The sequence below is a fragment of the Tamandua tetradactyla genome, chromosome 25, assembly GCF_023851605.1.
Source record: "Tamandua tetradactyla isolate mTamTet1 chromosome 25, mTamTet1.pri, whole genome shotgun sequence".
NCBI lineage: Eukaryota > Metazoa > Chordata > Mammalia > Pilosa > Myrmecophagidae > Tamandua > Tamandua tetradactyla.
In genome coordinates, this window is record NC_135351.1 from 2,544,577 (window position 1) to 2,571,180 (window position 26,604).

A 26,604-nucleotide genomic window follows, 5' to 3' on the forward strand; every position below is an offset into this window, starting at 1 on the left:
GCACCTAGGACAGATATGAAGTAGCTGTGCTAGTCTTTGCCTTTCTGCCTTCGTATCCAGTCCCCACACTTCTCTGCCCACCATACATCACAGACAAGTATATTTTCTAGTGCTCCTTGCTCTCGGGTTTTCTGGTAGGTTTGGCCAATAGGAAGCATGGTTGGGAGACTAGAGGGCAGGGAGGAGGGAAAAGCCAGGGTATTTTTTCTTTTGTCTCTCTGATTCAGGCAGGATCACCAGTGGCTTCAGCATCTCCTTCTTTGGGCAGGACTGGCTTGGTTGCAGATATACGAGGCAACTCTGGCCACTATATTCTGGGAACCCCTCTCCTTTCTGCATCCTTCTAGCCCTTCATGTTGGTGATAACCCATGGATTGCCTCACTGGCTGCTTTTGGGCTCTTTAGCCATTCCATTCCATTTCTGTGCTACCATGACAAATACCACACAGTGGTTTGGCTTAATAAAAGAAATTTATTAACTCACAGTTTGAGTCTTGCTTCCTTCTGGCATTGGTAGCATTCCGGCTGGCTGGCAATCCTTGGTTACTTTGACTTCCCCCTCATATGCAGAGGTCCTCTCCTGGATTCCATTGACTTTCAGCTTCTATCTCCTTCCTTTGCCTTCTGCCTATAAGGCCACCAGCAAGAGAATTAAGGCCCATACTGCCTCAAATGGCCACACCTTAACTGAAAATAGCATCTTCACAAGGTTCTATTTGAAATGGGTTCACACAGGAATGGAATTAAGATTAAGAATATGATTTTTCCTGGGGTACATAATTCAAAATACTATACCAAGTAACACATTCCCTGTTTATATTATTTCTATTATAAATATCTAGATTGGTTTCTAACCAGACCCAAATGGAAATAGGCTGAAATAGCACTCAATCCTGTAGGAACAGAAGGCTTCAATATAGAAGTGAGTTACAGGAGATAAATTTGGGAAGATATGTTGGAATCAGATGATGAAAGGCCTTATATCCAGTCTCTCATGTTTTCAATTTGTTCTACAGCTCAAAAGTTTTCCAAACTTCTTTGAATTTTCTTGTATTTAAAGAGGGTGCCTGAAGGGTTACTGCAAGGGCAAAAGGAAATTATAGTTTTTTCTCCCTAATCCTAGCTTCCTAAAATAACCTTTAACTTTTTAATATATTTAGCTATAAGTAATTTTTATCTTTCTATGTAATATTTGTTTGAAGGAAATATCCACTGCTAAACCCTATATTTTTGAAAACCAACATTACATTGAAAACGAATATAAGAAACCATTGATGAGACAGCATATTCCACCTGAATAAATCTGGAATACACTGTAAACTAAGGGAAAAAGTTTTAAAAATGTGATAATGCCTAATTTGACATATCAGCTATTAACAAAAGACCTCATAGTTCCAGAATCTGTAAGAATATGGGTAATTATCCCAAGTTGAGAAACAAGCTGACAAATGGAGAAACTATAATAAAGAAAAAAAAAAGATTGGATTTAAAAGGTTAAACAAAATGATAAATACATAAAGACTTCTATAAATTCATATAAAGGACAGCTAACCCAATAAAAAAGATATTAAATATGAAAAGGCAATTTATAGAAAAATATATATGTAATCAGTTTATAAAAAGACATTCAACATAATAGTAAAAATAGAAGCAATTTAATATCAGTTATAATTTTTCAGAAATCAAATGGCTAAAAATCAAAGGTTATCCATTTTCAGAGTTGGTGGAAGGGTGTGGAAAAAGACCCTTGCTTACATTTTGGTGGAAATATGCATTGTTACCATCTTTTTGAAGGGCAACCTAGAGGTATCCATCATAATTTAAGAGTTGTGGTCCTTTTTACCCCAGAAATTAGAAATACAAGAATCAAGAGTCTAGAAAACTATCTCACATATATGCAGTTATATTTCCACCTATGTTCAAGGTTTGCAACAGTGAACAATTACAAACAATATACAGATGTTCATCAGTAGGGGAAGTCATACATAAATTACAATATATGCATAATATAGAACGATTGAATCCTCTGAAAATAATAAAGTAGATTATTTGTATTGACATGGAAAAGGTGATGTCTTATCATATAAAAAAAGCTAAATGCAGATGCAGACTGCACATTGGCAATGTCTGTGACCTCTCTTCATAATTGTGTGTGTATGTAAAGCAGACAGAGTTATTGCCTACCAAATAGCCTCCTTCCCACTAGCATTGCCTTCATGGACACAGGGATCTGTCTCAAATAATCCAGAACAATCACACTAGTACCAGCAACTGGCTCAAGAATGGATTAGTGGCTCCATCTAGCCCAGTGAGTCATTTACTTGGTCTCTCTGAACTTTCATTTTTCATCTTTTCAATGTGATTAGTAATAGTTCCCTGCTCATACTAACAAAGGAGAAGTAAGGCCCAACAAGGTAACTGTGTAAAAGCACTTCAGGAACCACAAAACTCTAGAAAATAGAGGAGGTACCACTATCATCTTCATCAGCAGCATCATCATCATCTTTGGCTCTTTAGAGCCATCATCACCTTAGGAAACGGAATATTGAGTTGCATGGCTCATCGACCCAAATCTAGACTTTCAGTTCAGCGTAAAATTGGACAATGATTGCTCAACATCCCATCCTTCTCTCTGAATAGTGAACCCTTTGTGTCAGGGCACTAAGCCATGGAGTCTTTCACTGAGCAAATGATGCAGCCTAATGCCATTCTGCAGGTTTTTCCATTCAGAAGATCAAGGTTTTTTCCCAACTCATCTTGCACCTGACAGTGGCAACAATTTCTTCCTTGATAAACAGTCTAGGGAGTTAGCTTCATGAGTCCTTCTGCATCTGAGTCACTCAACTCCAGTTTAAATAAATGTTTTTTTTGTGAGAGAAAAGGGTGTCCCTCATTTATGCTTCTTTTTAGTAAGAGTTTAAATTGTTTCTGACTCATGCCAATTAAGCCTGTCTGAAGAAAAGAGTATTAATTTTAAAAAGAAAATTCATATCTACATTCAACTACTACACAATGGAATGAAATTAAACCATCCGAATTTGAGCAAGTGTACGTTGCGTGCCTCTAGGATTCTTTTCCTCTGGCAGATGGTTTGAAGACCACTGAGATGAACAAGATCCGTCACCAAAACACAATGCCAGAAACTTGGGTTTGAATTAAAGCAAACTGGATATGAGTCAAAATCTTGATATGAGTTCTTATCTACAGCTATATTGAGTCCCTGAGGCTCAGGATAGTTTTTGTTTCTCAGACCTGAGTGGATGGTTCAAAGTTGACCCATCCATTGCTTAAGAGTTCTTTATATTATTGGAAGATAACTGAAAAGCCACAGAATTCCTTCCTTCATTCATTTATTATTAAAGTTGATTGTCTGTCTTCTCTGAGCCAGGGCTGTGTGTGAGAAACTGGGAAGGTGAAGTTGTGGGAGACCCATTTAAGAGGTCTTCAATGAGCAGCAAAGGCTAAATAATCAAACAATTAAAATTATAAGATTGGAGGGTGTGAAGTGGAGTTACAAGGGAAGGCTTCACATTTAGTTCAGCCATGAAGAAAAAATATTGTGTGCTGAATAAATCAAAATTATGCAGCAACTGTGCTTAAATCCTTTCTGGAAGGCCCCCTTTTCTCCTTTAACCACTGATGTGATCTCCTCCCAGTTCCAGGTCTGCTAAACCTCCCTGCATCCCGGTGCCCTGGCCTGCTGGCTCTTCCCCTCTGCTCTGGGCATGCCCCACATGTCAATGCATGTTTCATCCCATCTTCCTCATTAAGATTTCCTGGCCCATCTTGCCAATTAAGGGAAGCTCCAGTGATTGCAAAGGTGGGGGTTGAAGGTCAAAGCTTCCCCATTGTTTAGGTCAGGAACCAGGGCATTTATCAGACCACAGTGGTAGGAAGCAGAGCTGATATGTGACAAGCAGAGGTGCTAGTGGTGCTTCAGTTTTTCCTTGGGGAGTGGCATCCTGCGGACCACCTGTCTCTCCTCTCTTCTCCTCTCTGCCCCCTGCTCAGAGCCAATAGGCTGCTTGAACTGGCCCTGACAGCTCAGACTGTCAATTTATCTTTTCTCTCCTTTCCCTTTTATGATTTTTTTTTTTTGACTCACCTCTCCTATGGAAGTTATAGGGGCTGGGGCCTCAGTTTTGGGCCTGGGGCCAGCAAGGCTATGCAGCCTGTTTGTGTCCTACCTCTTCAACCTCCCACTCCTGAGAAAGCCAATGACCCAGAGTATCCAGTCTGATTCACCAGGAGGTGACATCAGTGTTTGGAGCAGACACACAGATGTGCTCTGCATAGTCATTTTAGAAAACCAGCACAATGCTAGGGGCCATAGAGAATTTAGAGATTCAGGATGCTAGGCTCCAATGAAGGACCAACTACACACAGCTGTCCCCTCCTCTGAACTCCCGCACTATTAACTTCTGCAACTTTGCTCATAATTGCTTTGTGGGTGTTAATCTTGTCCCCCAAGGAGGCTGTCAGCTTTGTACAGATGGAAATTGAGTTATCTATTGTTTTGCAACCTCTGCTGCCCCCAGTGAAGTCTAAGGCCGGCAGCAGGTGCTGGGGAAATGCTTGCCAGAGGGAAAGCCTATCTTACCGGGGCTGGTAATGGGGACCTGCAGGCTGCATGGAGCTGAGTCAGAACCTCACGTAGCAACCTTACGTTACTGACCTCACGTCACCACCTCATTTCCCCACTACCTCACACCACCTACCTCATGATACCACCCCACATCATCAACCTCACACCCTGTAGAAGCCAGCCTCATCTCACCAGCTCATGTCACCACCCTTGCAACACCACTCTCATGTCACCATTCCCATGTCAACACCCTTACGTCACCAACCTCATCACTAACCAAGCACACTTCAAATACATCTATCAGGATTTATAAATGCATTTATATATATTCTGGTTTGCTAGCTGCCGGAATGCAATATACCAGAAACAGAATGGCTTTTTAAAAAACGGGAATTCAATGAGTTGCTAGTTGACAATTCTAAGGCCGAGAAAATGACCCAATTAAAACAAGTCTATAGAAATATTCAATCTAAGGCATCCAGAGAAAGATGCCTTGGTTCAGGAAGAACTGATGAAGTTCAGGGTTTCTGTCTCAAGTGGAAGGGCACATGGCAAACATGGCATCCTCTGCTAGCTTCTTTTCCTGGCTTCCTATAGCTCTCCAGGAGGTATTTTCCTTCTTCATCTCCAAAGGTTGCTGACTGGTAGACTCTGCATCTCGTGGCTCTGTCATTCTGCTCTCTCTGAATCTCCCATTCTTCAAAATGTTTCCTCTTTTATAGGACTCCAATAAATCAGTCAAGATCCACCCAAATAGGTGGAGACATATCGTCACCTAATCCAGCTTAACAACCACTCTTGACTAAATCACATCATCCAAGGAGATGATCTGATTACAGTTTCAAACATACAGTGTTGAATAGGGATTATTCTACCTTTATGAAATGGGATTTTGATTAAAACATGGCTTTTCTAGGGGACATGAATCCTTTCAAACCAGCACAATATATATATATCTTTCAAATGTTTCTTTTACTACCACACATAGTGAAAAATATATTTACATCACAACCCATTACATACATTTATAACTGAAACAAAAACCTCATGAAATGAAACATACTATGTGATTTATATTTTATTATATTACAGCTTAGTTTCATCTAATCTTTCTATTCTAATCTATATAATCCTATCCTATCCTGCTTCATTTTTTATTGTTTTTCAATCTTTAAACATGTGAAAACCCTTCTTAGCTCATGGACTGTGGAAAAATAGGCTGAGAGCCAAATTTGGCCCCACAGGTCAATTTGCTGGCCAATGGGACAATATTGACCAATTTTGATCAATACATCCAAGCTAATAGGAATTTTGAAAACAGAAGATATTTAGGCTTCACCAAGAGATTCTCCACTATAGACTCTGGTGGAACCCTGGGATACAGACACATTTAGAAAGCTGTACAGCCAACTCTATCCTAATGTATGAGTGTCTCAGAAAGGCTTTAAAGAGTTGTGGGCAAAAGTTTTCTAAAGAGATTTTTACCTGGAGCAAGAAAAATTTTTAACTACTGTAGCCTTCTAAAAATAAAGGGTTAGGTTATAAATGGAAAGGCTGGCAGAAACTATCCTTCGCTAGTGCTTGTGAGTATAACTCCTTTTAGGATCAAAGAAACAAATCCATCTTTTAAAACCATCAGGTTCAATCTATCATGTAAATTTCTCTAATGCATATCTCTTCACAATAAACAATCACCTTGTTGCACAATGCGTGAAGCCAGTCTTGGCTGTGATGTAAAATGTTCATAACTCAGTAGGCAGCATTTTCAATGAAGTGTTTCATTAGCTAGACCATTCCTTATTAATCTTCAATGCCCAGTGAACATCTGCACGACCCAAATACACTACTATGTGGTCAGTGTTCCAGAATAAGGTACTATACCCTCACACAAGTTGAGATTATTTCCCCCACCCTCCCACTGGGACATAAAGCCATGTGTTTCTTGAGCAGTTAAAGACCTTGGTTGGATAGCCAGACCTGTCTCAGCTACATGTACGACTCAGCCCGCTTCCCTAGTCTTACAAAGAGACAACCAGTCACCCGGGCTCCTGAAGTTCTTTTTCTTTCCTTTACAAAATTAATGCATGTATATTTTTAAAAATCTAGCAATCCAGAAGTATCCAAACTAAATGAATGAGAGACTTTGCCTTACCCCCTCCTCAACTACTTCCACTCCCCCCCACACATTAAAAAAAAAACATTACTGCTGGAAACTTGGCATATCCTTCCAAACACTTTCCTATGTAAAGAAAAACATATGTACATACATGATGTACACATTTGTGCAATTTTTATATTTTTTCATTTATTTTCCATCACTTTGCTTCTTTTATTTAGCCAGTACCTTTAGAAATGCCTCATTCTTCCTTAATAGCTTCACCACGGAGTACAGAGTGTATCTTCTTTACATCTTAACTGTTGAGCATGTTATTTTTATCTTAAAAAATGTAAGTTATTTTCTTCAGAAGAACATGGGCAAACAAGTTAATTGATCATTAATTACTTGTTAGGTTGAGATCCTTACATTCCATCTCTGCCACACCTACAGACGCATAGGTATTTCACATAAAGGCAAATTCCTAAAGTTTAATTGGGAGGGACTTGCTACTAGAGCTTCTTTAGAGAAGCTAGAGTTTCTCTAAAGCTAAAAAACTAGAGCTGAGTTTTTTAAATGCATCTGAAATGCATTTCTTTAAATTAGAGCAGTAACTTTACAGGAAAAACATGCAGAAAGTCCAGGGTTCCCATATACTCCTTTTTCACATACACAGTTTATCTATTGACATTTCACATTAGTGGAGTAACTTTGCTACAATTGGCACAACAATATTTTTATTATAAAACATTTATGTTATTTATGTTAGGGTGCATACTTTCTGTTGCACAGTTCTATGAAGTTCTTTTTGTGGTAAATCATATACAAACTAAAATTAGCCTTTGTGTCCCTTTTTCAATTATACAATTCAGTGCTGTTAATTACATTCATAAAGTTGTGCCTCCATCACTGCCACCCATTACCAAAACGTTTCCACCAACCTAAACAGAAACTCAGTACTAAGTAAACATTAACTATCCATTCCCCTCTCTCACTTGGTCCTTAGTAACCTGTATTCTAGTTTCTAACTTTATGAATTTGCATATTCTACTTATTTCATATAAAAGAGATTCTACTGTACTTTTCCTTATGTGTCTGGCTCATTTCACTCAATGTGATATGGTATCTTCAATGTTCACCCATCTAAGACCATATGTCAGAACTTCATTCCTTTTTTACTGCCGAATATTATTATTCCATTGAATATATATTTATATATATATACACACACCACATTTTTCTTATCTGCTCATCTGTTGATGACACTTGGACTGTTCTACCTTTTGGCTGTTGTGAGTAATGCTGCTATGAACATTAGTGTGCAAATATTTGTTTAAGTCCCTGCTTTCAATTCTTTTGGAAATATACCCAGAAGTGGGATTGCAAGATTGTATGATAATTCTATACTTTCTGAGGGCTTGCCAAACTATTTTCCATAATGGCTGTGCCACCATTTTATTTTCCAACCAAAATGTTTGTGTTCCTATTTCCCTATATCCTATCCAATACCTATAATTTTCTGTTTTTTCAAAGTAGCCATTCTAGTGGGGGTGTGATGGTATCGCACAGTGGTTTTGATTTCCATTTTCCTGATAGTTAGTGATGTTGAGCATCTTTTCACGTATTTGTTGATCATTCATATATACTTTCTTTGAATAAATATCTGTTCAAGTCTTTTGCCCATTTTTAAATTAGGTTGTTTGTACTTGTGTTGTTGAGCTGTGGGAGTTCTTTATATATTCTGGATATTAAGTGAGTAGCAGATCCCTGATTACCAAATATTTTACCTATAGTGTAGGTTATATTCTTATTTTCTTGATATATTCTTTTGTTGTACAAATTTTTAAAATATTTATTAAATTCCATCTCTCTATTTCTTTCTTTAACTCATGTTTTTGGTGTAAAATCTAAGAAACCAATGCTTAACACAGGGTCCTAAAGTTGTTCCTTGTGTTTTCTTTCAAGAGTTTTATAGTCTTTGAATCTTATACTTACCTATTGGTTCATTTTGATTTAATTTTTACTGTGGTGTGAGGTAAGAGTCCACCTTCATTCTTTTGCATATTCTCCCAGAACCATTTATTGAAGAGCTATTCATTCTCCACTGAGTAAACTTAGCACTCTTGTCAAAGATCAATTGAACAATGGAATGGAAGATTTTTTCTATGTTCTCAATCAAATTCAATAGGTCTATATGTCTTTGCCTGTGCCAAAGACATATAAATAACTGTAGCTTTGAAATAAATTTTAAAATTGGGAAGTGTGAGTCCTCCAACTACTTTTTTCTGCTTCAAAATGGTTTTGGCAATTCAGGCCCCTTATCCTTCCATATAAATTTGATGATTGGTGTTTCCATTTCTGCAATGAAGACTGTTGGGAGTTTGATTAGGTTTATGTTGAATTTGAACATTGCTTTGGGTAGAACTGACACCCAAACAATACTTAGTTTTCCAATCCTTGAACACCCAATGTCCTTCCCTTTATTTGGTCTTTGATGGTTTTCAGCAGTTTTTTGTAGTTTCCCTTATACAAATCCTTTACATCTTTTGTTAAATTTATTTCTAGATATATAAATCTTTCTGTTTCTATTGTATACGGATTTTCCCCTTTGATATTCTTTCACAGTATTCATTACTAGTGTATAAAAAACTACTATTTTTTGTCTATTGATCTTCTATACCACCGCTTTTCTGAATTTATTAGCTTTATTAGTAGTGTATTTTCTTTCATTAGGATTTTGTCACCTGCAAATAAATACAGACAGTTTTACTTCTTCCTTTCCCATTTCGATGCCTGTTATTTATTTCTCTTGCCGTGGATAGAAACTCTTAGAGCAATTTCTTTCTCTAATCGCTCTGGATAGAAATTCCAGTATAATGTTGAATAACAGTGGTGACAATGGGCATCCTTGCCTTGTTCCTTAAGTTTGAGGGAGAACTTTCAGTATTTCACCATGGCGTATGTTAGCTGTGGGTTTTTCATAATAGCCTTTCATCATGTTAAGATGTTTCCTTCTATTCCTACTTTTCTTAGTGCTTTTATCAGGAAGTGGTGCTGAATTTTGTCAAATGCCTCTCTGTATTAACTAGTATGATAATGTGATTTTTCCCCCCTTGGTTCTATTAATGGGGTGTATTACATTCATTGATTTTCTTCTGTTGAACCAACCTTGCATACCTAGGCTAAACCATACTTGATCATGGTGTATAACTCTTTTCATGTGCTATTAGATTTGATTTGCTAGCATTTTGTTAAGGATTTTTGCATCTATATTCATAAGAGAAATTGTTCTGTAATTTTCTTTTCTTATAGTATAGTTATCTGGCTTTGTTATTAAGGTAATGCCAGCCTCATAGCATATAATGGAAAGAGTTTAAATAGGATTAGTATTAATTCTTCTTTGACTATTTGACTATACCTGAGTGAAGCCATCTGGTTGGGAGGTTTTGTGGGGTTTCTTTTCCCCTTTATTAGAAAAAGTTATGGGTTTACAAAAAAATCATGCATATAGTATGGGATTCCCATGTACTACCCTATTATTAACACTAGCATTGGTGTGGAACATTTATTACAATAGATGATAGCATCTTTTTATAACTGTACTATTTGTCAGGAGGTTTTTGATTACTGATTCAATCTCTTTACTTTTATTGATCTGGTCTGTTGAAATCTTTTTCCTTCTTAAATCAGTGTAGGTAGTTTGTGTGTTCCTAGGCTTTGTCCATTTTGTGTAGTTATTTAATTAGCTCTTCTTTCTTTTCCTCGAACTGAGGGTTAGGTCTGTAATGAGCTCTAAGTTCTTTAATGTGAACCTTTAGCTCTATAAATGTTTAGATATGTTATGGTTTCATTCTCATCTCAAGATATTTCCTGATATCCCCTGTGATCTCTTCTTTTACTTATTGATTGCTTAACAGAGTTGTTTAACTTCCATATATTTGTGGGTCTTCCAGTTCTCCTTCTTTTGTCTATTTTCATCTTTATTCCATTGTGCACAGAAAAGACCACAATGTATATTTCAATCTTTATAAATTTGCATAATTTTGCATGCCCAGGGCCCGGGCCCTGCCTCCTCCCCTATTTGGAGAACAAGTCACTGCACACATACAGGATGGGGCAGACATTGAAGGTCAAGAGAGCCCTAGGGAGTAAAGAATGTCATTAAAACTCCCTTCCCTAATCAAATCTCACGAGACTCTGCTGAATCTCCGCTGTTACACCCTGTGGACCTAAACCTTTATAAACCATTCCTGTGGCTCTCTTCTCTCTCTTTTTGTGTGGAGCAGTGATTTCCATTCCCTAACTAGCCACATCTGGAAGAATCTTCTCCTGTTCATAAGTTCCTAATTAAACTCATTGGTAACTCCATGGCAGGCATGTTTTTTGTCTTGGGGCTAAGTTGGGTTGGAAAAATAACTGCAATCATTGAAAATGTAGTCTTGTTTTGTGACCCAACATGTGGTCTGCCCTGGAAAATGATCCACAGGCACTTGAGAAGAATGTGTATTCTGCTGTTTGGGAGTATAGTTTTCTGAATACACCTGTTAGGTCTAGTTAATTTATAGTATTGTTTATATAATACTATATATTATAGTATTATATACTATAAAAATGGGAAAAGTGCTCCATTTTCTTATTGGTCTTCTGTTTTGCTAGTGTGTCTATGATTAAAGTGGTTTATTGAAGTCTTCAACTATGATTATAGTGGTATCTATTTCTGACTTCAGTTTTGTCATTGTCTGCCTCATGTATTTTTGGGATTTGCAGTTATGTGCTTAAATAGTTGTGAATATTATTTCTTCTAACTGATTGACCCTTTTACTAATATATAGTGTCCTTCTTTGTCTGCTGTAGCAGTTTTTTACTTTTAAAGTCTATCTCATCTGATTTTAGTATAGCTATTCCACCTCTCTTTCCATGGAATATTTTTTCCATCCTTTCACTTTCAAGCTGTTGGTGTCTTTGGGTTCAAGGTGAGTCTCCTGTAAATGAATGCATATAATTGGAGCATGTTTTTTTTATCCATTCTGTCAATCTGAGTCTTTTGATTGGGAAGTTTAGTCCATTTATATTCAGTGTAATTACTGCTGAGGCAGGACTTAAGCAATTTTGTCCTTTCTTTCTTATATGTCTTATATGTTTTTCATTCCTCTTTTCCTTCACTGCAATCTTATTTTGTATATAGTTGACCTTTTGTAATGTAACTGATTGGTCCTTTTATCATTTCTGTTTCTGTTATATTATAAATACTTTCTTTGCTGTTGCTCTGTGGTTTGTATTAAAGAACCTAAGTCTATAACATTTCGTTTGAAAAGATACCAATTTGACTTTAATAGCATACACAGTCTGTTCTTATGTCTCCTCCATCCCCCCTTTTTATGTTGTTTTGTGTATTTTATTTTGTTTTGTTTTGGGGGGTGGGGTGCATGGCCCAGGAAATGAATCCAGCTTTATGTTTTTGTCACACATTACTTCTTTGTATATTGTGAGTCCATAATATGGAAATATAATTATTTCTTGTTCAATTGTATTCTAAATCTTAGAGTAAATAAAGAGTAGAATTATATACTGAGGATAGAGTACTACTGATTCTCACATTTACCTACATGATTACTTTTACTGGAGGTTTTTCACTTCTTTATACTGTTCCAGGCTAGTATCTCCTGTGCTTTCCTTTCCACCTGAAATCTTTCTTGTAGGGCGTGTCTTTTGGTGACAAACTCTCAGTTTTTGTTTATCTGTGAATATTTTAAACTCTCCTTCATTTTTGAAAGACTATTTTTTTCTCAATACAGATTTCTGGGCTGGCAGTTTTTCTCTTTCAGTACCACAGCACTGCCTTCTACTTAGTCTCATGGAGGATCCTTTGTATGAGATGAATCATTTTTCTCTTGCTGCTTTCAGAATTCTCTTTTTTTATTTGGCATTTGACATTCTGATTATTCTGTGTCTTAGAGTAGATCTATAGGGTTTATTCCATTTAGACCATGTTGTACTTCTTGAACATGTCTATTTCTTTCACAACATCTGAGTAATTTTCAGTGTTTATTTCCTCAAACATTCTTTCTGACCTTTTTTTTTTACTTCTTTCCTTGTGGGATTTCCATAATGTGTATGTTGATGCACTTAATGTTGACCCACAAGTCCCTCAAATTCGGCTCATTTTCTGTCATTTTTTTTCTCTATCTGTTTATACAAATGTATGACTTTGAGTGTCCTTCTAGTTTCCTCATTCTGCCTCTTCAAATCTGTTGATACCTATACCATATTTTTAATTTCCATCACTTTGATTTTCATCCCCATAAATTCTGTTGTGTTCCTTTTTAAACTTTCTAATTCTTCTTTTTGTTCACATATCCTCGTCTTTATTTACTTTATTTCTATATTCATATTTAGCTTATTTTTATCCATAAGCCCCCTTAGCACCTTGAATTTATTTAAGAGATTTGATTGAACACCTCTGATCAGTTGTTCCAGTGGCTAGGTTTCCTCTGAACGTTTTCATTTGTTCCCCTGATTGAGCTATCTCTTCCTGCTTCTTTGTATGGCTTGGGATTTTTCATTGATGTCTGACATTTGATCATTTCGATGTGCTAACTCTGGAAGTCAGTTTCTCCCTCTGGTCCTGGTTTTTAGTGTAGATTGGCCATGTATTAGGGGTCTTCCTCAATGTTTAACTGAACCTTCAGTTAACTTCCTCAATGTTTAAACTGTACCTTCAGAGTAGTCTGAATTTAACTGTTCATGTTTTCTCAGGTCTTTCAGAACTCATGCCCTGAGTATGCACGATAAGTTTTAAGATTATTTTATTATGTGAAACTCCAGGAGAAGGTTTCCTTTCCTTTGTTCCTTGTCTGGAGTCCTGTTCTTTTTGTTTTTATGCAAATTTTCCTCCCCAGCAGAGATGATTTGCTCAGCAACTCTCCTGCTTTCTGGGTTTCCTTTTCATCCAGCTTTCATCCTTGTGTTTTCCCGGCCTTAAAGAAGTTCAGTTTCTCTTTTTCCTGCAGCTATTCTGCCTTCAGTAACTTCCAGATTATGGCATCCGGGTCCTTGGAGCCAGACAAGATCAGTGCTCAAAAACACCTGACATTTTCCTTTAGGGCTTCCAGCAATTAGAGAGTAGGCTGGGTAAGAGGGCAGCTTGCCAATAGTTCTGCCACACGCCTCCCTCTTTTCCCAGAGGCCACTTTGTATGTGTGCTTGCCAAGGGCTAGGACCCCAACTTGTGTTTATGTGGCCTTGAGACCCTCTACCTGAATGTACATGGGACAATAAGTCACTGCTGTCTTTGTGTAGTTGTATGTTTTTCATTTATCTAGGAGTAGAATTGCTGGGCCTTGAGAAAAATCAAATGTATTTGTTAATTAAACAAATGTTAAAATGTTTAACATCTTAATAAACTACCAAATACTTTCCCAAATTGTCTGCACCATTTAAGGTATGTAGTCTTGTTACATGCGTCTAAAAAAAGACCTCAGAATTGTTATCAATTGACCTAAGGTCAACTCAAAATAAATCACTGCACCCTCTTGAGCCTTTCTGAGAGAATAGGCTTTTATTTTCAAGTTGTTATGTAGACAGCCAATTTCATTACAATGGTTTGTAGTAATTTGTAACATCTTGAGGTTTCCATTCACCTTGTATCTGAAATAACAATCATATTCAAGAGACTTCGCCTGATTCTTACCACTTCTATTGCAAATATTGTGTCTGGGTAATTAACGGCAGTTTCCATCAATGGCCCTCTCTTTGTGCACATGCAAGAGACTGAGATCAAGGCAGAGAAGGCAAAGCAACCCAGATGCAAATTTGCTACATAAATAAATGCTTTAATCATCTGAAAATGCTTGTGACCTTTTGTTTTTTAAAACATCTGCTCCAGCATTAGTCATGCTTTTTCCAGTAATAATTAACAAGTGTATTTATATATATCACTCAGGACATGCTCTTGTGATTTTTATATTTCAGTAGGACTTTAAATCACATCTCCTAAGAGACATGCATTTGTCCTTCTTAGAAGCATGCTAAGCGAGTGATGGTGTTCACTAGACTTTCAGAATTACGTGGGAAGTGGTATGATCTATGAATTAAGAATCAGATCTCAATTAGAAAAATAAATCCACATGAATAGTGAGATCTTCACAGCTTGAGACATCATCCATATGACCACTTGCATTCCTGTACCCTGAAAGTCCACTAAGCTTTTGAATCAATTTGGATATACGCAAGTCTATCTCCAGTGTACAGAGACTTCTCAGGGAAGCAGGTCAATCATTTTTTCTGACAACCAACTCCTGCCCCTGGTTGCCCGGAATATCAATACATTCTTCAATGCAACTAACTCAAGTCTATCCCCTTGAGGCTTCAGCCAGCTTACTTTAGTATCTGCCCATGTTCCAGGAGCTGGGCCAAGCCTAGGGTACTGGATAAGTGGAGCAAAGAGAGTGGATAGTGACAATGGGGTGGCAAGTGTCAGATCAAAGAGAGACACATTAAGGATTTTAAACCTCATCCTAAGGGCAAGTGGCTTGGCAGGATACTATTTTAATTTAAAAATGATCTGTCTTGAAAGTCTCCCTGGTGTCATGAGATATGACTCCTAGAGTTGAGCCTGGCTCTGGAACCATGGATTCTACAATGCCTTCCTGACCAAAAGGGGGAAAAGAACTGTAATAAATAAGAAATCAGTGGCTGAAAGAGTTCAAATAGAGTCAAGAGGCTACTTGGAGGCTACTCTTACACAAGTTTCAACTAAACATTGCCACTTATCATAGTTTGCCAAACCCCAATCAAAACCATTTCTGCCAACCCTAAAGAACACCTAAGGCTCTATGTGAGATTCTACAAAGGTTCAATGAACCAGGATTACTTTCCAGAAACCTACAACCTTCAGGTGGTTTCCTAGGCCAGATAAGTCCTGAAACCTTATCTGGTTTCTCCAGAACATCAACTAGTTCCATCCACCTATCCCATATCATCGACAACCCCTCCCAACATGAAAGAGTTAGAATAAGCATAGCCCAAATACCCCTAGAAACTGGGAGAAAGATAAAAGGAGAAGGTGGATTTATAACAGAGAAGATTGGATTTAACAGATGAGTATGATTGCTGAATCATTATATTGATATTTCTTTTAGTCTCCAGTGTCATGGAGCAGCTAGAAGTAAAAACATAAATTATGAAACTATAACCTATCAAACTCTGAAATATGTCCTGCAACTAATTGTTGCCGTGTGTTTTGAAATGTATTGCTTTTTTGTATATATGTTATTTTTCACAATAAAAAATACTGGACACAATCTGCAAAATAAAATGTAGGAAACATGGGTGGATGCTCCAAATGAGAGCTACTGGTGGCTGGTGTCTGGGTAATGGTGACAAGGGAGGGAACGGAGGATTTATGAGATATGTGTGATGGCAGAAACGGCAGAACCTGGTGGCTGATTGGTCACGAATGTGCGGGAATAGGAGCTGTCAAAAATGATTAAAAGTTCCTAACATGAAGGTCTGGGAAGTAACTGTGCTCTTTACTGAGAAGGAAAATGCCTTAAAAAGTGAAGATTTGAGGGAACGATCATGTTTAGATTGACATGCCAATGAGATCTCCCAGTGGAGATATTGGGTGGATTTGAAGCTCAAATTTATGTAGATGTAGCTTTTGGAGTTATTGGAGAATTGATGATAACAAAGTGATGAATGTTCCTGAAACTGCCTAATGAAAGGGTGGTAAGTAAGGAAAGAAAGCCTAAGGCAAATTCCTGATAAACTTCTACCTTTAGAAGTTTGGGAGAAGGAAAAGTAAGGATGAAAAGTTGGGAGAAGAAAAGAAGGACTCCAGTAGCAAAAAAAAAAAAAAAAAAAAAGAAGAAGGGAGGGAGGGAGGATGGAGAGAGGGAGAGAAAGAGAAGAAGAAGAAGAAAAAAAAGAAAAGAAAAAGTGTTTCCTGAAGGATTATGTTAAATAGTGTCTGAGACATAAACTGAGACAGACTTGAGATTCCCACACCGCTGGGTGTAATGATTTTGTACTTTGTTGACAGCAGCCCAGACCCACTGTAGTAAATTAAACAATGAGGACTAATGCCGCCTACCACCTTGAATCAGAGGTAGAAAAAGCAATGTTAAAAGTAGAACCCTGCTTTCTTCAGGCAATGCTCAGTGAAAGGGCTGGAGATAAGAAAGATATCGCCTTTACATTTGTATGCTGTTTGTTAGCTTCGCTTTATATCTTCCATATCAACTACTTTATTTTCTGTCTTCTCTATCATTCCTCCCTCCCTCTGTGGTTCAGAATCAGAAGGGGCTGGGAAGTGTGGTGGAGTGAAGGCTCTTCTATTCCTTTCCCAGACTCTTCCATTCTCTTCCTTCTTCCCCAAGTCAACAATAGTCAAGCCACATTTTCCTGTTATACTCCTGGAAGCACCTTAACATGCCTTTCATTGCTCCCTTCTCCATTTTCACAATGTTTCTTAGTGAGCAGGCCTGCTGGTGCTCCTCGAGCAACCAGCAACCATTTCTGCCTCTTACTCCTGAAGTTTGGAGGTCTGCTCTTTTTCCCTGTCTTTGGAACTTTCGGGCTTACTTTTCCAGAAAGTCTTCTCTGATTAAGAACAAAGTGAAGTGGCCTCACAAATTCAGCAACACATTCCCTCCTTGTTGTCATTTGCCTGGACCTCAGCTTCCAAAGTGCTTCCTCCCACTTTCCTACTCCTTGTCCCTGCCCCTGGAATTCCTCCTGGCACAAAGTGAAAGTGGCAATGTTCCTGCAGAGAGACGTTTTGTCTGCACACTGCACTACAGCAAATGAGGGGCAAGTTTTAAGGATAAAACTTCCTTGTATGCAGGAAGGGACTTTCAGATGGGACCCAGATGCACCCCAGAAGAGGTGGTTGTACTCACTCTTCCCTCTGTCTCTCTGGAGGGTCTCCCAGCATTGAGAGTCATTTCCCTCTATCAGCCCTCCAGTAAATGCCTATCCTATTGTGACTTCAAGACATCGTTCCTCAAGTATTGCACGCCCCCCTCTCTGCTGGAAGAGATGAGTTGGAATAAAGCACCTCATTGGGTCATCCAGTCCTCTCAATCTCCCCGGTACTGATATGGCGTGTGTGAGTTTCTTTACCCTTGGAATAGTTTAAAAGGGAATTATATTGTAGGAAGAAATATGGCAAATTTCTAGTTAACTAAAAGTATGTGAAGTGGGCCCACACATGGACCCAAACCCAAACTTGTCTCACAAGTTATCTGTCCTTCACAAAGAGGAAATCTTCTGTGGACATATCCACAGATAATCCTACTTTCCTGTTCTCAGGTTTGTTCCTGTGCTCCCCAGTCGGAAATCTCATTCCCCTTCCCAAGGGTGGGGAGGAGATGGGTTTGGGGATATCTCTCCCCACAGAAAATCATCTTCCCTCTCCCATCCACCTGCTCAATGCCCCAAATCTCATGAGGGGTTGACGAGTCCCAAACTTAAACCACATAGGAAGTTAAACCTCTAAGTGTCTCCACACCAACCACAGTGGAGCAGGGACCATCTCCCTTGGTCAGGAGGGTGGGACCCTTGGGGGCCTGTCAGGTGAGAAAAGGGACAGGTCCTTCAAACAAGGTTCTTTCCAATATCTCTAGGGTGTGTTTTGGCTCTGTGTCTTCCTTTAACGAGAACAACTTTAAAAAATAAGCAAATATTTCAAGTCCAAGCCCAATGTTTTTGAGACATTGTGCTGGTTTGAAAGGAAGCACGCCCCCTAAGAAAAGCCATGTTTTAATATAAATCCCATTTCATAAGGGTAGAATAATCTCTATTCAATACTGTATGTCTGAAACTGTAATGAGATCATCTCCCTGGATGATGTGATTTAGTCAAGAATGGTTGTTAAACTGGATTAGGGGACGACATGTCTCCACCCATTTGGGTGGGTCTTGATTGGTTTATTGGAGTCCTATAAAAGAGGAAATATTTTGGAGAATGAGAGATTCAGAGAGAGCAGAGAATGCTTCAGCACCATGAAGCAAAGAGTCCAACAGCCAGTGACCTTTGAAGATGAGGAAGGAAAATGCCTCCCGGAGAGCTTCATGAAACCAGAAGCCAGGAGAGAAAACTAGCAGATGATGCCATGTTCACCATGCGCCCTTCCAGCTGAGAGAGAAGCCCTGACTGTGTTTGCCATGTGCCTTCTCACTTGAGAGAGAAACCCTGAACTTCATCGGCCTTCTTGAACCAAGGTATCTTTCCCTAGATGCTTTTGTTTGGACATTTCTTTAGACTTGTTTTAATTGGGACATTTTCTCAGCCTTAGAATTGTAAACCAGCAACTCATTAAATTCCCCCTTTTAAAAGCCATTCCGTTTCTGGTATATTGCATTCTGGCAACTAGCAAACTAGAACAGACATCATGGTGTAAACCCCTAAATTCCTTCATTTAGGAAGGTTACCTTCAATGGCTGCTGGCCTTGCCAGTCAGGGAACAGCCTGGTCAAATAATTTGGGTCTTCTTGAGGAGAGGCATGGAAGCAGTTGCTTCTTTTCACATGGAGATACTGGCACGGAGACAACGACACGCTCATCCTTGATTCCTCACAATGTAATCTTGGACTGGTCCTGGGAAAAATGAGGGTTTAGAGTCAAGGGCAGGGCCTGCTGAAGAGGGGGCCAGGCTCCATATGGTGTCTGGAGGAGAGAGAAAGAGAGGTGAAGTAATGGCAAGTAGAGAGGAAAGATTCATGAGTTTGGCTGCCATCTGACATCCAGGAGTTAGGCAGTCCAAAGTCAGAGTCATCCCATATTTGATGAAAGGGCCTCATCCCATGACCTCCTCATCCGAATGATATATAGCACATAACCCTGCATCCCACTTGTAGGAAGGCAATCTGATGCACAGCACTATCCCCGTGCAGACAACCCTCGGTAGGTAGTGATCAGTTAGGCCACGCAGCTGGAACATGGAACTGAGTGATGCTTCAATTGGAGCAGGAATCCTGGGGAGTCAAAGGTTAACAGCGTCTCTTCAGAAAAACTCACATCCAGGTGTACAGATTCATATACAATTTGGGGGTGCTTCACAGATCTCTACGCCCTAAGATCTAAGTAAAGATCTTTTCCTTAGAATAGTGCTTCACAACCTTTACAAATATTCCCATTTTGGGGAAATGTAGAAATTTCATACATTGTATTAACATTAATTGCAAAATAGACCAAATGTTATGGCTAAAAAAGAGCAAAGCACTGAGTTAATTTTCCCCATGTCAAAACCTTCCCTACAATTCCTAAAGAATCTCTGTCCTATAGATGCATAGGGCAGCAAAGGAGGCAAAGGTGACGGCTGGCTCATAAAAGGAGTAGCTAGTATCCCATGTCACCCATAGTTTACTCCATTCTCTCTCCTTTTAACTTTATAATTTGAATTACTGTCAAACTTACAGGAGAGTTACAAAATTAATACAAATCCCAGGCAAAGAATGCCAGCATGCCCTGATCTCCTCAGATACCCAGGTCCACTGATGTTAACATTTTGCCAAATTTGTTGTATCATTCTATCTGTCTATCTATCTAATCCATCAGTCTATCCGTTTTCTGAACACTCAGTGTGATTTGTATATGTCACGAACCTTGAACACTTAATACTCCCATGCACATTTCCTAAGAACAAGGATATTCACTTATGTACCCAGTTTAAATGCAGTTATCAAGTTTGAAAAATTTAACATTGATAGAAAGCTTACAGTTTATATTCCAATTTTTCCTGTATCCTCATAATGCCCCTTTTCTCCTCCCTTGCTAGACGCAATCCAGGATCATGCATTGCATTTAGCTGCCATTGTCTGCGCTTTCTTTTCTTTTTAATTGTGGGAAAATGCATACAAAATGTACTTCCCAGTCTCAACCACTCCCAAGTATAACACTCAGTGGAATTAATCACAATCGTAATATAGTGGAATGCTTACCACCCATCTCGCCAAACAAAACCCCCCACCCATTAAGCTTCTCGTTTTTCTGCCCTCTCCCCGCCCCCCCCCGCACTGCAGCAACTTGTACTTTATTTTTTTCTCTCTATAAGCATGCATATTCTCTGATATTTTCTTTGCAGTTACCATGGGAGTTAAATTTAACATCCTAAGTCTATAACTATCTCATTTGCTTTGATACCAACTTAACTTTAATGGTATACACAAACTATATTCTAAATCCTTCTGTCCCCCTACTTTATGTAGTTCTTATCACACATTACCTGTTTATACCTTGTGAACCCCAAACCATTGATTTATCTATTTTTTATGTATTCGCTTTTTAGATCCTAGAGGAAGTAAAAAAAAAGTGGAGTTACAAACCGAAAAATCAGTATTACTTTACCCCTGTTACTATCCTAACCAGAGACCTTTATTTCTTCATGCAGCTTAGGCTTAGGTGTATTGTCTATTACCCTTTCTTTCCAACCTGCAGAAATTTCTTTAGCATCTGTTGTAGGACAGGCCTAGTGGTGTTGAATTTCCTCAGAATGTCTTGATCTCCTCCTTTTTAAAAAGCAGATTCCTTAGATATAGAATTCTTGGTTGGCAATTCTGTGCTGTCAGCACTTTAAATGGGCCACCCTACTACCTTTATGCTTCCATGGTTTTGAATGAGAAATCAGCACTTGATCCTGTGGAGGCTTCCCAGGGTGTGACACATTGTTTCTCTCTTGTGGCTTTGAGAATGCTCTACTTTTAGCCTCTGAAAGTCTGAGTATAATACGTCGCAGCATGGGTCAGTTTGGATTTATCCTGTTTGGAGTTGGTTGAACATCTTGGATGTGTAAAGTCATGTCTTTTCGTTAAATTCGGGAACCTTTCAGCCATCATTTCTTTGACTATTCTCTCTGACTCTTTCTTCTCCTGGGACTCCCACGTTGCCCATATTGGTACAGCTGGTGCTCTCCGCCAGGCTCCTCAAGCCCTGTTCACGTCCCATCGCTGTTCCTTCTGATCCACAGACTGAAGGATTTCAATGCTTTCATATTCAAATTCTCTGATTCTCTCTCTTCTGTCAGCTTCAATTGGCTGTTGAACTCCTCTAGATAACTTTTCATTTCTGTTACTGTCATCTTTAGCTCTGTTTAGTTCATTTTCATAAATTTCTTTATTGATGGGATCTCATGTTTTAATCTCCTTTGCATGCACCTCACTTCGTGTTTCTTTGTATGTTTTGTATGTTACTGATACCTGGAAGTTTTGATATTTTAATGGTTTATCACTCAAATTTAGACGCTGAGGTATCTGTTCCTTAAGTTTGTATCCAAACTTATCCAAGCCTTATTACAGAGGTTCCTTTGATTACCAGGACTAACAAAGAAAAAGAAGGAGGAGGAGGAGGGGAAGGAGGAAAAGGAAGAGGAGGAGGAGGGGAAGGAGGAGAAGAAAACATCTTTCCCCGCCCTTGCAGACTGACCTGTGGGAGTGCTCTCCTTCAGGGTTTTTCCATACAATGAATTCAGAGGACAGCTCAAGGTCAAAGTAGAGGGGCTCACTCATCCCTTCTGTGCATATATCTTGCCTTGGGTTGCACATGCAATGCAAAAACCTAAAAATTCCCCTATTCACAGAGTTCTGAATGTCTCTTTATCCTAGGAAATAGTTTCCTCACGGTCCTGGCCACTGCACTGTATGTCCTACAGCCAGCAGTCCCTTGCTCCAGCAGTGACCACACTGCTGTCTCAGCATTCTGTAGAAGAGCTTGGTCAGCCACCGTCTACACAGGAGGCACGTTCTGGGACAGCGGGTCCCTCAGGCTGCCACCAGATAGACGGGGCCAGACGTACATGCTCCAAGTATGTGCACAAGGGTTATTCTGCTACCTCTGGAGTCAGGACCAGGAATTTCAGCACTGGGAGTGTAGGTTAGCTCTGTGTTGAACTGGTGAGCTGTAGGAGCAGCCAGAGCATAAGGAGATCTTACCGCTTTTAAGTGGCTCTATTTTGAGTCAGTTCTCACCTTATCACTGCAGGACTTTAACTGTTTTCTGTAGTTTTGTGAAAGATGTTTCTGCCAGTTCTTGCTGGTTGTTTAAAGCTTCTGGGGGATGAGTGAGGACAGAGTCCTGAAGGATTTCACTCTGCCATCTTGATCAGGACAGGGTCTCTAATCCATTACTGATCTACAATGAGGATTGATCCTTCAACAACCTGTAAGGTTGGTAATATACACAGCAAATAAAAAGAAGTGAGCCTATTTCTTCTGACTTCTAATCCTATGTTCAGGGCACTCTTTCCTTCTTGTGTACTTCATCTTACTGTATCTTTCAAATTTTGCATAACACAAAGTAAACAGAATTCATGTGTAGGTAGACATTCATTCTTTCTCTGGAGAAAGAGACCCAGCAGTTTGGAAAGTTTGAGTGGACCAATTGTCAACAAAATAAACATCTATCAACTTTTTCTTAAATGCATTTAAATAATTTTATCATTTTCTAAAAACAAACAACTTTTCCATTTCCTAGAAAATACTGATTATATACACCTTATCATGATTAATTATGATTACTATGCAATTATCATTTATTAGAATTATCAATATACAATTAATATCAATAGAATTATAAATAAGAGTAAGGAATATTCATTCCCTCCCACCTTGGAACTTGGTGGATGTCTGCCTGGGACAGTTATACTGCAACCCTTTCCCCCATCCAAGGACAGGATGCTGCACGGAGTGTTTGGCTCTCTCTAGGCCTGGAAGAAGAGGAAGTAAGAGAAGACACAGGAAAGAAAAGGGAGGGAAGCAATAGCTTAGGAAGGCTGTGTTCCTGAGCCAGGAAGCCGGGAGAAAGACCATCACTATTTCGCCAAGCATCTTCCTCTGCACAGTTAATTAATCCAGAATCCTGCTATTGCCAATTTATTAATTTAGTCTTCTTCAGTGAGTCTATTTCTTCTGACTTCCAATCTGTAAAAGGAGCCATGAAGCAATAAGAAAGTAAAAAACTAGAAAGTACATTCAGTTGACTTTCTAATGTAAGAAAAGTTCTACCCTGCTTGTCCGACTGTATGACTTTTGACTGATTTGCATCTCTTTTAGCAGGTGAGCAGAGGAAAGAGAATTAAATAAACCTTTCCTACCCCACAGTTTAACACAAATAATAATAAAGTCTAATGAAAAATTTTGGCTTGATTTTGAGTAGTTTGAGGGCAGAGCTTTTTCCTAGGAAACATCAGACTTGAACAAATGTCTTTTCTCTGCAGACCCCACAGTCAGCAAACTCCCTGCCTTAAAATTGTTGTGCAAAAAAATGCTCCAAGGCAGGCCATCGTGGCTCAGCAGGCAGAGTTCTTGCCTGCCACGCCAGAGACCCAGGTTCAATTCCCGGTGCCTGCCCATGCAAAAAAAAAATGCTTCAGAGGACACATGGGAAGTCTCACTTACACTCATCTACTGCTACTGAGCAGGTCCTTGTGGCAAGTAAGCAACTATTGCAGGGTGTTAACCAGATATGGACTGAACCGCTATAACAAAGATCCCCCAAATAAGACACAGTTTATTTATCACTTAGGTAACAGTCCAGAGATGAATGGTCTAAGGTGGGGGGCACTAACCACAGCACCTGCTTTACAAGTTTCCTCCAATCTTCACCATTTCTCAACTAGCAAGAAAGAATTTCCAATAGATGTCTTTGAAAAAAAGATATTACTTATACTCAGTTCATGGGCTCAAACGTGGCCACAACCAGCTGCAAGGCAAACAATGCAATCTGGAGTTGGTTGACCATGTGCCCAACAGCCAACCTGATGATCCAAAAGGGGAAAACGGGAAAAAATAGATGTTGGGGAACGGTTTGTCATCTCTAAGATATCCATGGCTGGTTGGCTCAGCTGGCCTCATGTAGTAAGGCTAAACTCATGGATTTGAGCTGTCAGCCAGATGTGCTAATTATTACCCTGTCCTTGGCTGGCAGGTTGCCCTGTCAGCTCATGCCAGTTTCTTTCCCTTCAGTCATCCCCAGCTGCCACTTCAGTTTTCCTTTAGGCTTCATCTGGAAGTTCATAAGCCAATCCAGACCTGAGCAGCTACACTTGTATGTTTGTGTGCTGCCTAGACAGTTTTCAGGCAGCAACCTCCAGCCTGGGATATTTAACTGTCCATCATTCCCTGGTTGTCTGTATTGACTATCATTTGAGTCTCTTATTTGGTGTCACCTGAAGATGGTTCGTATGATGAATTAGTACCAAGGTGCAGGTGTCCCTTGAGCATGATGTTTGACGTGAGGACTGGGTGTTTGGCATTGTCCACCTCGAGGGTGCCAGGCTTCGCCCTACTTGCCCTAAGGTGCCCCATGATCCAATTTTCCTACTCCAGCTCATCTGATAGCAGGTCAGAGGAGGTAGCACCCGTGGTGACACTACAGCAGAACATAATCAAGTAGAATTTGGAGTGCTCAATGGTCTTTTGGATATGCTTCATTGGTCTACATTACTCTATTAATCCTATAAATTAAAGAATTGCTTTTAAAATTTTTTCATTGATAAAAGCACATAGAAACTAGAGGTAAAACAATTTTTCCTAGATGTCACTGTTGTGGAACCTGAACTGAGGATAGCTATTTATAATATTGGCTTTTAACCTTAGAATCCTATACCTAGGATTCCATCTTAGAGAAATAAACAAACATGTAAGCAAAAAAACTATGCACAGAGCTGTTCATTGCAACAATTGTTGATGGTAGCAAAACATTGGAAACTCCCTGCCCAACAAAAGGAAAATCATTAAGACATTTCTTTCCAGTTATTCATCATTTCTCTGCACTCATAATTATTTTTTACTTTTACTTAACATTGTTCTTTAAATCTACTTTTTTAAAATCTACTTTTAATCAACCCCCCCGCCCCTTTTATTTTACTTAGCCTCACTTTAAGCAATACTATCCATTGATATAACAGAGATATGTGGTGGTTAGATATTTTTCTCTGACACATACCAAATAAATCCATAGCTATTAAAATAAAAATATTTCTCCATATGTTAAAATAATCTTATATATTATCAGGGATGCATCTAGCATAAGTTGATAACTTAAAGTAGGATCATGGCATATCCACACAATGAAATATTACCCAGCTATTAAAATTAATTTTTATGGCATGGGAAAACATTTACATTACAGTGTAGTGTGGAGTGGAAAAAAATCACAAAATACATCATGATATAAGTATATAGAAACTGAATGGAAATACATGAAAATAAGATCAATCATCTCTAGTGTTGTGATTAATTGTGTTTTTACATTACTTTGAAACCAGGGGGAGAAAAGCCTTATCTTCAAGCCTTTGTGTAAGCATCTATTTGGTGAGTCTTTGGGTACCAGAGATGGAGATGAATGTACCATGAGGTAAATGTAAGGCCAAGTATGAATGGAGTGAGTGCAAATGCTGCTCTCAGGGACCCACAAAGGGTGTGTCCTTCCCTTGTGGTGCTGTTCCTGTCTCACGTTTCCTGCATTAGAGTCAGATCGTTTCCTGGTGACTGAAATGGGAGAGAATCAGAATAAACCGCTGCGAGGACAAACAGATGCCAAACAGGACATGTGGATTTTGACTGCATCATCAATTGCTGAGGCTTCCCCCCAGACACCTTACAAGCCGGCCCTCAGGCGTTTTCACAGGGTTCTCCATTTTTACAGATAGGACCTGGCCTGGCCTTTGGCGACTCACAAGAATCAGAAACAGATGCGGAATCATGCCCTGCTCTCACACACGAGAACCACTGGTCCGTTAGAATCTCACAAGGCTCTCTGGGAGGGAAAAAAAATCAACTTGCTGTCTGGAAAAATCAGCTCAGTGATTATGTAGATGATGGACCATGTGATGGGTGATGAAAATACAAATAGCAATAAATTAATATGCCTACTAAGAATAATGACAAAACCCCACCATGACCATGAGGTTTATGCAAGGGGAGTT

General features: G+C 39.1%; 1 long non-coding RNA gene across 1 annotated transcript; it reads right to left on the reverse strand.

Annotated features, from left to right (window-relative positions):
- Positions 1 to 490: 490 nt before the first annotated feature.
- On the reverse strand, positions 491 to 23,798 carry LOC143669322 (uncharacterized). The gene is made up of 3 exons (XR_013168859.1): positions 23,284 to 23,798; positions 19,115 to 19,280; positions 491 to 628 (listed from the first exon to the last, which is right to left on the reverse strand). It is a non-coding gene; the product is annotated as an uncharacterized LOC143669322 (long non-coding RNA).
- Positions 23,799 to 26,604: the final 2,806 nt, after the last annotated feature.